This window comes from Protopterus annectens, chromosome 10.part0 (assembly GCF_019279795.1).
Source record: "Protopterus annectens isolate FY-2018-M chromosome 10.part0, PAN1.0, whole genome shotgun sequence".
NCBI lineage: Eukaryota > Metazoa > Chordata > Ceratodontiformes > Protopteridae > Protopterus > Protopterus annectens.
Window position 1 is genome coordinate 1,152,975,036 of NC_056744.1, and position 16,326 is coordinate 1,152,991,361.

The following is a 16,326-nucleotide window of genomic DNA, read 5'->3' on the forward strand; positions in this document are numbered from 1 at the left end:
GATCATGTGGGCAATGTAGAAGGTCTTTCTAACCACTTTAGCAATGTGAGTGTCAAAAGAAAGGCCACTGTCAACCTGGGTCCCCAGGTCCCTGATAACCTCTTCTGTGCTTAGTGGATTGCCACCTATATGGTAGCTTGGGGTTACCTTGTTTTTCCATGACTATACATTTTTGGCGTTTAACTTCAGGCCATGGCTCTGGCACCAGCTATCTGTTTCCGTGAGTCCCTTCTGAAGGATATCCGTGTCCGATGCACTTTCCACTATGTCATCTGCAAACTTTGTCAGCCAAAGTCCTCCCATGTTGGCCTGTACTTGAGAAGTAGATGCCAAACAATAGAGTCTGACACAGCGCCAGCAACTCTAACCCTGTGGGTTCTGTCCTTTGCAACCCATCTTGTGACATATGGGTTTACATTTGACTGCCTTTCCTCATCAATGGCCTTGGTGACTATTTAGTTCAAAAGGCATGATCTTCCTTGACAAAGCCAAACTGGGTCGGGTCCAATGTCTGCAAGTCCCCTATATCTTTGTTTATGAGCTCCATTATGATCCTCTCCATAGCTTTGCAGACTAGACTTGTTAATTACCAGGGTCCGTGAGGCACCACCTTGGGACCACAGTTGCATCCTGTGGTAAGGCTGAGATTAAACAGCTGCCTTATGTGCGGGTTTAATTCCTCATTTAGCTCGGTAGCACACAGCCGGGGACACCATCCGTCCCATTGATGCTGTGTTTTTAGCTTTAGAGCATTTGAGATGTCCGGGAGGCTACACTCGGCTGGGATAGTTATCTCCTTTATTGCACTGAACCTGTCTGCCAGTATGTTGGCAATGTCTGTGGGTTCAGTGATTTTGTATCATTTTGGACTAATTCTGAGTATCTGTGAGTTTCCACCCAGGTTCCTAACATAGCTGAAAAGGCCTTATGATTGTCCTTTGAATCCATGGCAATTTTTCTCTCAAAATTGGCCTTAGTTGATTTTATGAGTGCTCTTTTTACTAATAATGATCAGGGGTGACTTCCTTTATGGATTTTGTTCTATCATGTAATAGCTTTCTCCTCTTATTGTAAAGTTTGTTAATGGCTGGGGTCCACCAGACTGGACGCTTGCCCTTTGTGGAAAGAGTCTTGGTTTTATTTGGGATTGCCTGATCCATGCAGTCCTGGAGGTGTTCATAGAAGGCATTTGTAAGGGCTTCCGCAGCTTGGTTGTGGTTTCCTCTGACTCAGGGGCCTTGAAGGATACCACACCAGTCTTGAGTAGTGTGAAGTTTGCTTTAGAGAAGTTCTTCACTATGGTCTTTTGTTTGATGTGGATTTGTGAGATTAGTTTATGATCAGATCTCACCAATGAGGGATATACTTCTGGTGTGGAGCATTTTGTCCCCATGTTTGTGACAATGAGATCTAGTATATTTTCTCCTGAACAGTAACTAGCTGTTCCATGGCATTTGAATTTATGAACTCCAGGAACCGTAATGTTCCCAGTATATATTCGGGTAGTTGAAGTCTCCCAATATGATGGTGTTTGGAGATACATTTATACCCTCCAGTGTCTTCAGGAAGGCTGTGTGGGGTTCCTGAGTTTGAGAGGGTGGCCTGTAGCATGCTACAATTTGTAGAGCAGTTTTGCCTATGGTTAGTTGCACCTGGATGGAGGTGTGAGTATCCTTTATGAATATGGATACACCCTCCTTTTGTGGAGTGGTCCGGGTTTGGGGCCGAACGCATGATATGAGGTAAAACCTAATAGTGCCGGGTGCTCTCAGGAGCCTTGAACCAGGTTTCAGTTACAGCACAGACATCGTTGTACACCAAACTGAGAAGGGCCTCGAAAGCATTTTGAGATTTAGACTTCTGGCATTGAGCAGCATTACCCTCAATTTCTTCCCATTTTTGTTTTCTAGGGTGGTAGGTTTAGAATTTGAGCCTTGCCTAAAAAGGCACTATGGGGGTGGCAAGAGCCTTAGCCAATATCCGAATCCCAGGGGTGACAGGTGCAAGCCGCCCCTTAAGCGAGCTTTGTCAAGCATGTCATCCCAGGCAGACAGACACTGATCCCCTTTGAATGACACCAGACATTAAGCCAATTGTTAAAGCTGATCATCTTGTCTCTATATTGTGGCATCATTCTTGGTGAAGGAAGGATACTGCTCAGGGTTAGGGTCATACCTGCCTGGGCTACATAATCAGAGAGCTCCTCTATGTCTCTTTTCATGTAGTCCAGGGAGTCAGGTTGTTCACACCAGCATGGACAATGACTGTGTCATATTTGTACTTGCCGTGGAGTGACCCGAGTGCTTGTGATATGTGGCGGATTCTAGGCAGCTTACTGTGACCCTCTCCTTGTTCAGCCTGGTGAGTGGGACGTCAGTGTGTCTGACTATGGAGTCACCTATGACAAGTATGTTTGGTGTTGTATTTGGCCTTAAGGGCTGTGACTGCTTTGCACACTGCTTTTGTGGTTTATGTGTTGCTTGTGGGGTGTCTTGAGGTAGCAGTTGTTTGGGTGTCTGCTTTGGAGGCCTCTGCTGTTTAGGTAAATTTTTACTCAGAGCTGTGTTTATGTGTTTGATTCAGTGGAGTGGTAGCATTATGTGAGGCTGGTTTTGTGGTGTGTGTAGTTGCCTTCTCCTCCTGTCTGGTCTTGCCAGTCCTGAGTTGAGAGAGCTCAGCCTCCAGTTTGGCTAAATAGCTGCATCTCTCAAGTATTTGTGTTATGTGGGAGGAGGAGAGGGTTGTCTGTGTACATGAGGCAGTTATAACATTGCCTCAAGATTCCCAGATTCACCAGCTGGACCGGAGAGGAGATTGACAACTGACCTTTGGACATGCTAGAATAATATTGGGAAATCCTTAATTGAAAACAAGGGCCAGTGGGGAGTGAGGGTGTAGTGCTTTTAATTTTTAGTGCTGACTTATATAATTGCTTTAGTGAGCAAGTGCCAGGTAGCTTGAGTGCAATGTGTTACAAGTAACTAAATGCAAAATGACAAACAGTAACTTTCTTTCAAGTGAAACAAGGAAATAAGTACAGTAAGCAATGCAGATATCACTAGTGATCCACAGAAGCTTGAGAAGTTTAGGTGGAATTAGCTTCCAGGGAAATAACAAGACAACAAGCATATAAACAAAGCTAGATTCAGTAGGCCTGGATCTAGTCTATGCTAGAGCAAACAAGGTGAACCAATTTCAGTAAAATACAGTTCAAATATTCAGGCACTATAAACCTTTAACCAGAAAATTCCCAGCTCAGAAGGGCAGAGTCCAGCCTCTTCTCCCACAAGAGTGCAGACCACGAACCTTCTTAATGTAAAATAACTGGCCTGAAGTCCAAGTGCCTAAACCAGAACTAATACACTTGGACACTGGGCTCTCAATCAGCAGTTCCCAACTTAGAAGGATGAAAGCTACCTGTCCTGCCACCACAGTGCTTGCCACAAACCTTCCTAATGTAAAACAACTGGTCTGAAGCCCAAGTGCTTAATCCAAAAGACTTGAATGATAGCTACACTTTAATCAAGTTACAACCAAGCAGTAATAAATACCATTGAATACTTTAGAGAATGTCTGGATTAGTGCTCAAGTTACACAAACAAAGCTAGATCCAGCAGGCCCGAATCCAGTCTATGCCACAGCAAACAAGGCGCACTAACTTCAGTAAGAAACAGTTCAGATATGCATGCACTATAAGCCTTTAACCAGAAATTCCCAGCTCAGAAGGGCAGAGTCCAGCCTCTCCTCCCACAAGAGTGCAGACCACGAACCCTCTTAATGTAAAATAACTGGCTTGAAAGCCCAAGTACTTAAACCAGAATTAATACACTTTTAGAATAACAGACACTGAGCCCTCAATCAGCAGTTCTCAACCTAGAAGGATGTAAGCTACCTGTTCTGCCACAACAGTGCAGACCACAAACCCTCTCAGTGCAAAACAACTAAGCCCAAGTGTTTAAACCAAAAGGCTTAGAATGAGTTACACCAAGCAGTAATAAATACAATTGAGTATTTTAAGATGATGCAAAAGTAAAAAGAAGTAGGTAAAACACAAGTACAGTAAAACAGATGAAAATTTTTTTTTTTTTTTTTTTTTTTTTCTGAACAAGTGCTGAGATCAAAGAAACAGATTAGAGTGCTGAAACTAGAAAACTGGCTAGTTACCAGAAAAAAACAAGCTAGAAGGCTTCCCTCAAACACAGAAGGGCTTGGGGGCTCAGAAGCCTACAAATAGTCTGTACCACTTAACAAGAAAGGCAGGAGATAAGCTTAATTTTTTTTTTCTATTTCCCAGATGCTCTCTTTGTACACAGTAGGAGTGCCTGAAATCAGAATATGATCTCACTGCACTCAGTTGAGTGAGCAAATGAGATGGGCCCAGAGGCAGGCTGAGGGGCGGGCAGTTTCAATGCCACTAAGATTAACAACAAAACAAAGACAGGGTGGGTGGGAATAAACTGAAGAGCAGAATAACCAGTTAAAAATTCCTTCTTAAACTGAAGAGCAGAATAACCAGTTAAAAATTCCTTCAACACTCCTTCATACACAGTTTAAATCAATTTAAATACTGTATTTTTTAAAATAAAAAGTGCAGAAATAGGTACTTAAATTCTCTTATACGTCCAGTTGAATATAACCAAGTTCTTAGCTTGCCAAGCTGAAGTTTTTTCAATAGAATTGTACAGGTTATGGGTCACATTTGTGGTGAGAAACATTTTGAAATGGCTTTCTGTGGTCTCATTGGCATACAGCACACAAACCTGGCATTCCAACAGGAGTGCGTACACTTTGGATATCCAGTGTATATGGATGTTATATAACTGATAGTGGCAGGCATGGAAAGTGGGTCATAACACAGCTGTACACTTCTCTGATTACTACCTGATAATCATGCCTACTGTAGTACCCATATCAGTGTCATGGCAATGCAACAATCAGTAGCTGTACACATTTTATTTTGTTGTATGCAGTGACACTGATATTACACACATGTGCAACATGCGCAACCTATTTTCCAAACTGCTTGTGACCCATGTTTTTACTTTTGTGCCTTTCAGCTGAACATATGTATACATACACATGCTCAGGGGATACCTGGTATACATTTCTGTTCTATGTCAGTATGGTACACTGTATTTACAGTCTTGCAGCTCAATCATACATCTCGACTTGTTATACCAGGACCTCTGGGCAATGGTCCACATCAATGGGTGACAAGAGGGAAATCAACATTGATAACATATTAATATATCTGACATAACACAAGTATATGTGTATGTGACTACAGATATCAGTCACGACTGTGAATATTGTCCGGCAGAATACTGTGCAGTTGAATGCTATTGATTCAATATATCACATGCAGTTTAACACACACATTTGCAACAGTATTTACTATGCACATGCTCTATATAGGTATCTTAGATTTACAATACAAACCTGTATAATACTCATATTCACAGGTAACATATGGATATGGGCAACATCCCATTAACTGGCCTTGCAGTGGCACAGTCATGACTGTTTGATAGATACTCTAGTGGTTGCCATATGAGAGCTGTCCTTTCCCAGGGTGAGTCAGGCTCCTCAGCTGTGACCCGACCTATCCACCGCTTAGAGCATCACATGTGGACAAAGCCTAACATTAGGGGGGGGTATTGTATATAGGGACAGATCTTAAATATGCCTGTTACAAGCCTATGAAGTTTGTAGCATAATACATTTTGCATTACCATGACTGTTCTGAAGGTGATGGGTCTGAAACTCAAGTGTTTGTCATTACTTCATTACTTCCATCTCCAGCTATTTGCCAGACTAATATAAATGTTAGAAGGAACAGACCAAACACTATGATGGGTAAATCTTGACATTCTGTGAAGATCTGCACATTTGACAGGTATGGCCCACTGCAGACAGAGCCAGATGCTATGTCCATAGCAGTTGTTCAACAGGGCATCATTACAGGAAGTCTTGATGGCACATATAAATCTTTCAAAATCATCTATCCCATTATTACAGACCAAGTACTACATTCAATTACATGCTTACCTTTCACATACCTGATTTATTATTATGCTCGCTTCTGTGTTCCAGTTGATGTCTTCCTTGTTTTGTTTGGTTATATTTTTAGTATTATTTTTTCTTTCTTTTTTTTCTCTCTCTCTTTCTAACTCTCTCTCTCAACTACAGGGATTGAGCTGGTTTGAATAGGTTGCAGGATGGATTTTGTAGGTAATGCTCATGATCAGGTGATGGCCTCTGCACCAACTGGTGTTCCCCACTTGGTAATTGCATGCAGGTAGCTGTGTAGTTCTTCCAATAGCCAATGTCATAGCAACCCATACTATAAATTACTACATCATGTGGGCTTTGTCCCTTTACCTTGCCTGTATGGAATACATCCTTCATGTGTGGTGGTAGCAGTGTTACAAACAGTAGGTAGGAATACCTCTTACAACAAGACTTGTGGACACAGGCCAACTACATGTTTGTATAAGGTTCCAGACCTAGGGACAGAGTGTGAGTATTGCTGTTATATGCTTTGAATACTGCTAGTTTTACAGGGTTTGTGTGTACATGCTAGTTTTGGATGAAATACAGTCTGTCTGCATAGCTCTCAACTGTGGGGCTATCCACATGATGACCAGAGGTTTGGCTGTTATGTTTTGTCTGCTCCCCACACAGGTGTTGTCCTTGATAAATCAGTGGCATTCTCTCTGTTGATTGCTATCAGTACATGGCAACATCCATTTGTGTTTCTGACGTCATATTCCTAAGAAAGGGTATGTTGCAACCAGTCCCACAACACCAGCAACTTTCACAGTGTATAACAGCAATATTTCAAATATGGCCCTGTATTTTGGCCTCTGTCCTCCACTTATATACCAGGCTTTGTCCAGATGTCGTGCAGTAAGAGGTTGATAGGTATGGTCTATCATTATTTAGTGCTGACATTTTTGTTATAATTCCAGTGATGTTGTGGACTCCCGCATATGTTGTGGGGTAGGGGCCATATATATATATATATATATATATATATATATATATATATATATATATATATATATATATATATATATATATAAGGGCTACAGTTGGACAACTTGTTTGACCCTGTACAGTAAGATATATTATGGGGGAGGGGTATTAAATGTTTTTAACCTAGGCTGTTAGAATATGTGAGGGATATTACTAATAAGAAACATAAAGGTATATGGCTGTACATTTTCATACATTTCACCATGGGAACAGTGGTGGGTTAGAGCTTACTGTTTTGCATACAGTTCTGTTTGGCAATTTGATAGTACAGTTTGAAGTTAAGCATTGTTATGTGAAGGAGCCACTTACATTGTAACAACTGATACTTTCCCCCCTAAAGGGTTAACTACAGAGTGTAATTGAAGGCTGTTGAACTAAATATGTAATTAAGTGTTGATTGATTCTTGTCTTCAAGGCAAGTGTGTTTTTTACTGTTGTACTACTTGAAGGCTTTGGTCAAAACAGCAGAGTATCTTATTTTTTGCGGATTATTGTATCATGTGTTTTCTTTGATTGTTGCATTAATCAGTTAGTTTGTATTTCAAACACTTAAATGCTATAAGAAATGGCATAAACAACTTAAATAGTACACAAATAAACATTTATAGTTATGCAAAATGTGTGATGTTATGTTGTTTGCATTGAGTGTGGGTATATCTTTTAATGCAATAATTCTCATTTCTAGGAAAGAATCAGACTCTGGCCATTTGAAAATGTGGGAAGGTGAGAATGTTTAGTGCTTCCACATTGTACATTCCCTATGGTAGACTGACTGTTCTGCATGATATGTTAGCAAAATTATCCGAACATCTTACAGCTCAAATGGCTTATTGGTTAACTGCTGTGGGTATGGTGTACAGGGTCCTGGGTTCAAAACTGACACAGGCTGTTTATTTTGTTGCTGGGCAGACATAGGCAGAATGATTAAGGTACTTTAAAGTGGGTGTATGTGTGTTTGTGCAGGTTTACACAATGCTAAGTGGAGCTACACGGTTCAATGTATAGGTGCTTACACTGTGTACACTTTGCTTAGTGACGCTTATCAATGCACACACACACTTATAATCTATATTTAAGCAAGTCATACACCAGCTAACCACAGCTGCGCACTGCTAACCATTGCTCACTTTTCCTTTTCAGTAGATATCACACTAATGATAACCTTATTTTTTACAGATCAGATGGCTTAGTGGTAACTTGCTGTGGCTATGGTGTGCAGGGTCCAGGGTTCAAGACTTGCAAGGAATGATTATTTTGTTGCTGGGCAGAAAAATGGCTGTCGGATACAGAGTGATTAAGGCACTTTTAAGCAGTTGTAAGTGGGTTTGCACATGTTTGCACATCAGTAAGCAATGCTAACTTCTGGTTAACTATGCCTACACACAGTTAGCCTTAAAAAGTGCTTAATCTGTGCGGGCATTGCTTAGCAACATGCAAACAGGCTTACTCGCGCTTACTACTGCTTACTCCCATGCTTATTTCTTTAAAAGAAAAGAAAAAAAGGGGTGATAGGAAAGTGGTGAAAATGGGACACAAAGAGGGTAAAACCATATGAAAGACAGGGATGTGCAGGATGGATGTAGGGAAGGTCCATAGCTGTCCATTTCATCTACAGCAACAGCTGTGCATATATACTGAATTTGAAAGTACATTTGTACACTCAAACCTCTGAGAGAGAGGGGTGTGAACAACAATAATGTGTTGTGAAGCCAATTAGACAAGATTACGTGTCCAGTGGACACATGTGCAAAATGGACAGCTATGTATGGGGCAAAATTGCCCTTTTGTTTTTTTTTTAATGTGAGAATGGGATGTTGGGGAAGGATAGTAGGTATATTTAGGGAGGTAGGTTGGGTAGAAAGACAGATAGGACAGACAAGACAGCATACAGGGGCAGTATATGACACATGTGGGGGGGTGAACACCTTGGATGGGGAGGGGTGTTTGGTAATCAGAAGCCCACGAGCCCCCAAATGGATACAGTGGGACTGATGTCCCCACCCACAGGCAGTAACCACTGTACCTTCATGGTCCCGAAGGTGGCTGTGCTGGGGGCTGAGCAGGAGGAGCAGGCTGACCCTCTAATTGCACCATGCGGCCCACAAGCTGGTGTAGCAGATCTCCAAATTCCTTGTGGAGCTCACTATGCACAGGCCCCAGATCTGGATTTGTGTGGCAGGATCCTGTCCATGCCTGCGCCTGGGGGGGCAAGCCCCATCCCCTGAGGTGGTTCCACTGAAAGGTGGTGCAGGACCAGAGGATGAGGAGGTCCCGGGGTGGGTCCCAGATGTGCTGGGGCTTAGTGCCATGTCCAGATGAGGTGAGAGAGGTGGATCCACTGGGATCGGCTTTCCCTGATGTGCTATGGTGTTGCAGTTTTAGAACAGGTGTTGGTTAGTAATGGTAAACACATTCCAGGATTAGTTATAACGGTATTCATGAAGATTCCCATTAACCAAAATTAACAGATTTGGAACATTTGCATAGCCAACAGTACACATGCATAAATGGAAACACAGCGGGCATTACACCGAAATGCAGGTTACATTGATAGCAACAGGCCACCAATTATAGTATTTGAATAGGGAACATTAATTGGAATACATTTCAACGTTTGTAGAACAACAGGACACATGTCCCAACAGTAGGTTTGATGGAAACCATACCCATTCATTTATGTGTTTAGATTATTGGTGAAGATAAGGTGGGGAGAGAGAGAGAGAGAGAGAGAGAGAGAGAGAGATGTCAGTTAACAAATATAGATTCTTGCAGTGGTTACAGCTTTAATGATCATTGCTCTACTCATTACTCTACAGGTATTATTACAACTATAGCGTTGGGTTGGGCAGTGGTATGTTTGCACACAGTGTATAATTGCAGCCTTTTTATAGCTACTTTATACCTTCTCTTACCTGGAAGACCTGTGGAGCGAATGTTTGTTAATACTACATGACTGTTTCTACCCATATTTCCATAGTCAGAGTTACATATGTACACTCATAGTATGTGTGTGTGTGTGTGTGTGTGTGTGTGTGTGTGTGTGTGTGTGTGTGTGTGTGTGTGTGTGTGTGTGTCTGTGTGTGTGTGCATGTTACTGACACACTCTGCCTTGATTTCTATCAGTCACCCTGGTTGTTGTTACCAGAGACCTGTAGCTGTGACAGCATGACACTTTTGAATATTTCTTGGGGGAGACCGCTTGGTGTATGTACTTATCTTTCTGTCATTTGCAGCCTTGGGGTTGGACCATGGGTGTTGGACACAGTATAACTACAGCCTTCTTATAGCTACTTCATACCTTATCTTACCTGGAAGACCTGTGGAGGGAATGTTTGCTAATAATACCTGACTGTTTCTACACATTTTCACAAAATCCTAGTTGGAATTTATGCATACAGCTTACTACCACTCCTGGGATTTGAACAGTGGCTGTTTTTGCTAAAAATATAACAAGTGTGTGTTTCATCAGAGGGAGCTATTGAGAAACTGCTGCGGCTTGCATGAATGATTTCTTTCTCATTCTCTCTTTGTTGTACAATCTGACCTTGTAATTACAATATTCTTATACATACATTGTTATACATATCTCTTCACATAGCACTGTGTGGAAAACAGTGCTATGTGAATATTATTCAGCTATCAGATCTTGGTGCATGACATTTGTAATATCAGTTAATCTTGTGTGTTATAGAGGCATTAACTTTGTCAGATGAAACTTGATTGTTTAATGCTTTCAGAACTATATTTGCTTTGCATAACCTGTACACATTTCAAATTATACCATACCATAGTAAACACAATCAGTCCAGGGTTTTGCATTTTATTGACAGGCACTTACATTTTTATTAATACATGACCTATATGAGACTATTACTGTAATATTGTCTGCTTTATTCAGTACAAACCATACCCATTTTTAATACTGCCATGTGACATTCCACTCCTTCATATTTATTTGGTATGAATACTACAAGCTAGAGTGTTACTCACCAGCTTAGATTGCTTACTAGAATAAAGGATTTCTGTTTGATCTTTATTGTTGCTGTGATTTTGTTCGTGTTGCATCAGTGTTTCAAGAAAATAGCAGATGAAGGAGATGGACAGAAAGAGTGCAATGAGAACATTAGGAAGTCTGATTAATGACTTCTGAGAGTACAGTATGCAGTCCCCTTCTGATCTGTTATCCTACCACTAACTGTAGATGTATTTTGTTGGAATAGTGGTAGTGTTTTGGTAAAGGTTTTGCTAAGGTTGGGGTTAGAGTGGGGGCAGGGTTTTGGTTAGCAGGTATTAGTAAGGTGGGAAGGGGGCTTCACTTGCTAATACTTACTAATAATAACCCTAACCAACCCTAACCCTACCCTTAACCCCAACCTCACACTTGACCTTAGAAAAACCTTTTCTGTAACACTACTAATACACATGACATCTTGGACACAGAATACATACAAAATCTACATGTGCACACGCACACACACACACACACACACACACACACACACACACACACACACACACACACACACACACACACACACACACACACACACACACACACACACACACACACACACACACACACACACACACACACTCACCCAACACAGTTATCACCTAGCTTAAACCATACTCTAATCCTAAAAGTCACCCCCCACAAAAGCTCTTATACACTATTCCCTTACCTTATTCTAACCCTACCACTAACCCAGATAGACTCATACACTATCCCTAATTCTAACTTACATGCACTCACACATACAAACTCCCTCCACCCTAATCATCAAACCCATGGTTACCTATAAAACACATGCATTCAATATTATGCACATTCGACATTTAGGGCACAGAAATTCGACAATCTCAACATTTGATGTTTTAAATGGAACCCCTTAAAACATATCTGTTTATCACACCATACCCACTGCTACGCTGGCACATCTATGTTTTTTTTTATTATTGTCTATTTTTTCTGCTGAATTATGTTTTTTTTAATTCATTTTCTTCATTTGTTGCCCAGACATGCAAATTGATCCTCAGCTCCTTTTTGGCCATTGAACCACCAAAAAACTTGGCTCAAACCAGTCAAGAGACTCAGAGAACTGGCTCAGACTTTTTGGCCATCACCTGAACCAGAAGGGCAAGGATAAATACAACACACACACACACAAATATATATATATATATATACAAAGAGAGAGAGAGAGTGAGAGAGAGAAAGATGGGCTGTTTAAAATAGCCAATCACTTCGCATGTTTTAGCATTTTAGCAGGTAGGAGGAAACCAGACTACCTTGAGAAACTCACTTTTTTGCGAAAACTCACATTTAAGAATTATTTTTCTGATCAGGTTTTTATATTAAAATATAAAATGGGTGGTTCTAGTGTGCCCATTGAAACTGTGTAGTGACATGCAGGTATTAGTTAACTGGGAAGGGGACTTATGCTAATACTTACTAACCCTAACATACACACTTGTGTTTTAGAACAACTGCATTTGCAAAAAATAGTAAATAAGATTTTTTCTTCAGGATGAGTCCTGCAGCATGCTCTGAGAAACAAAGTGGATCTCTTTTAAAATGCAAACTATTTTCAATAGTATTATTTCTGACTCACAGTAATAGTTAATGAATGTTGAAAGCTCCTTAGTACTTCTTGCATGAAAACAGGTTTACCATTTGCATGCAAGATAAAATTAAATAAACTGGAATTAAATAATACATAATATCAAATGCAATATATTTTAACTATATTCTTCTGGCTGTGATATTCTTAAAATGCAGTCTGTTTAGGTTATGCTGACAATGACAGACGTGAGGAAGTGATGTCTTATTTTTTTAAGTTTTATGTAGGAAAATTGTTCAGCTGAATGCAGCACAGTTGAAGCTAATTGTCACTTCAACAAGAACAGATCTAATGTACTGATCTGTGGAAAAAATATCTAAAATGTGTGAGCCTGGGTTCTAGAAAGCCCTCCCACTAAATGAGTTACTCCCCCCTTATACATTACTGAGTTACACCTCTCCCACCATAACTAAAGAATCAATGTAAATACACCAGACAGTGACCAAGCATCAAGGGACAAAGAACACACATCTGAGAAAGCTGCAGGAGAAGGTAACCATGCAAATGTGGTGTATGTTCTATTGTTTCCTTTAGATAGGCTGTAAAAGGTAAAAGGAGATTTGTGATTTAAACACAGAGCCCAGCTCATAACTATCTATGTCATTAGGAACAGTGTTCTAAATGTTTTGGGTGCTCTGCTCTTTTAGCAACAAGTTACGATTCTGTTAAGTTAGTAAGTAATACGTCATTACTGGCATGTTCTCTTTCTTTTTGTCTTATATTGAAGATTATAGAACTCTGCACAGTTTTAGCCAAAATGTTTCTATCTTTTTTACATGTACTTTGAGAATGTTTTAAATATGACTTCCTTAGTTAACTATTATTTTATTTTTAGCATCAGAAATTGTAGCCAAGTTTCTGTAATAAGAGCGAATTTCATGATCAGCATTTTAGTTAATCTTATGCATTATAATGTGTAAAGCTACAAATGTTTGCTATGACAGGGCAACTAAAATGAAATTAGAGCATATATGCATATAGCAAATAAATTTAGCCCTCATATTATATAATATTAAACTACATAATTTAATAACTTTAAACAACTATTTTAACAGGTGAATCACACCATGCTTACTAAGTTGCCTTTTGCAGATAATAAACTGCTGTACATGTGCCAACTGACAGCTTTTGCTCAAAGGGGTCCTTCCAGAAATTTCAGCTAACATATAAAATGTTATTAAACAGTGTGTGTGTGTGTGTGTGTGTGTGTGTGTGTGTGTGTGTGTGTGTGTGTGTGCACGCGCACGTGTTTGCATAAGATGTATCAAAAGAAAGGGAAAATGCTTTGCTGGTTATTCCAATAAAATATATCATATCACCTTTGTTTTCCAGTGTTGATACTTTATTTAGAGTTACCTTTTATGTCTTGATTAAAACATCTTATGTGGACATACTGCACCATATCTAATAGGACAGAATTTGTGTATGTATTAATAAAACACTGTTATTTTTTCCCTAAAATAGTACTGAGGCTTTCTTTTGATTTCTAGTTATGTTGTATGGATAAAGAAGGCACCTGTGTACCCATACCAATCTGCACATTTTATTATGCTTTTTACTAAGTCATGATTTTTATATAGCAGAATGTAATATCCAATATATGTTTCCTAAAATATAAGAAAAGTAATGTCAGCTTTAGACAATAGGTCAGAGACAGGTAGCCAGATTAGCCAGGCTGGATAGACATTAATCTGTATCTTACTTTTATTTCTGTGTACTCTGTATGCTTTTTCTTTCATTTTTTTTTCTTTTCATCTTTTTTAAAAATATTACAACACCTTTGAGACTTTTTTTATTTTTACAGGTTTTTTGAAGTTGTCTATGTTTTTGTAACAATCAGAAACAAACATACATGCACATTTTATGTTGACAAAATGTACTTAGGCCTCACTACTCTCTTTAACTTTACATTTTAGTTTGCATAACTTTGGTGTAATGCAACAAAATTATACAAAGCATTGCAAATACAGTTGAGATACAACATCTTCTGATGTTTTAATTTTTGCCATCAGATATATTTTGCTTTGCCATGTTTGGTCCTCAGTCTGAAGGCCCATTTTGAATCAGTTGTTAGCTAGACAAGTGTACTTTGTGAAGGCCCTTTCTTCAACCTAGAAATGTAGACTGGTTAAGTGACTTACTCAGAATCACACAGTTTATAAATGGAGACTGAAAAGAGTCAATATCAAGACTACAGGAAGAAGCTGGTTAGCTGAATTACTAAACTAATTCACTAATCGTTTTTGATTGCCTCTATTAATTTTAGGTTTTATTTGAATAAGAATATAGAAATACACAGAATCTGCTAAAAGTAAAAAGTCCAAAGTCTGATTATTATTTCATTAAGCAGCTACTACCATGTACCCCTGTCTGTATCAACTTTTAACAAGTCCTGCAGAACCATCAACTCGGTAGTTTGACGTTTCACCTCTCAAAAAGGGCAGGGAACTTCACAGATCAGGCATCCGCTTAATGAAATAAGGTTGCTGTTACATCAGACTGGAAAACTCCACTCATCCTGTATTCATTATGTTCCACTTTCCTCCAATTCCTTTCCTGTGCCTGCTCCTTTATTACTTGAGCTTAGATCCTATCCTCTATTTGTCCTATCCCCAATCCTAAACAATCCTGACCTAATCTTCATAATTTATTCCACACTTTTGTATTTCCATCTCAGTGAACCTCTTTTAAATTCCCCAATTAGCTTTGCATCTTCCTTAATATACATCTCCAAGAACTGAATACAAACACATATTCAAAAGCAGCCAAATAACGTGTCTGCATCCTAATAGTACCATCATCTTGCAGCATGACTGATCTTATGCCTGATCATATTTCCAGGTGCTATCACCTCTTCTTACTCACCCAATAAGCCTTACATCATTGCCATCAGTGTGTAAGCTGCGCTCTGTTTCCTTTTTCATCCAGCATGCATCACATCAACTACTTAGTATAAAATTTTAGCTGTCACTTCTTTTTTTCCTGTCCCAAAGAGTGTCCATTTCCTTTTTTCAGTAGTGATGGCTGACATCTCATTAGTCACCCTGCAAAACAATTCATTTTGTTAACATATATTCTTTGTTGGATGTGTCTCCCTGCTAGCATTGCAAAGCTCATCTGAGACCCTCACTTTAATTTCTGGCCAGTGGTGGCAGATAGAGGCCCTCTGGAGTGCCAGTACATGAGATGTCTACACTGCAGAGGATATTTTTCTTAATATGGTACAGCTTTTTGTCTGCATTTGTGAGTGAGCATGCACTGATGTCAAGATAGCATGTGTATCTGTTCCTGTATGCACAGTCACTAAAAAATCATGATCCTCAACCACTTTAAGAGGAATACCACAACATTACTTTGTTTCATTCCCTTATCCCACCAGAATATCAGGCTTTCAACTGCTTGATCCTCTTTTTCCTTTGCTGTCGTTGACCCCCAGAGCTGACTGTCACAGCAGAGGCATTTGTGGTATAATCAGACACCTTAAAACTGTGCCATCAGACTAGCTACTGTGCAAATTCCCTTGGAGGCCCACTTGGCCATCATATTCTGCAGCATCAGTTTTACTGTTCTCAACAAATAAATTGTCTGCCTTTAACAGTCTGAGTAACATCTGAAATAAGACTTCCAAACATTTCAGTGCTAATAATTCTATCTGCAGTAGTCTACT

The 16,326-nt window shown here is 39.7% G+C and overlaps 1 protein-coding gene across 1 annotated transcript in view; it reads left to right on the top strand.

The window, feature by feature from the left end:
* The first annotated feature begins 13,052 nt into the window (after positions 1 to 13,052).
* Positions 13,053 to 16,326, top strand: part of LOC122813527 (selenoprotein Pb-like) — a 123,187-nt gene continuing 119,913 nt past the window's right edge. Inside the window, exon 1 of the mRNA XM_044085894.1 lies at positions 13,053 to 13,151. The gene's annotated coding sequence lies outside the window, so the exon portion shown is untranslated. The remainder of the gene's footprint in view (positions 13,152 to 16,326) is intronic.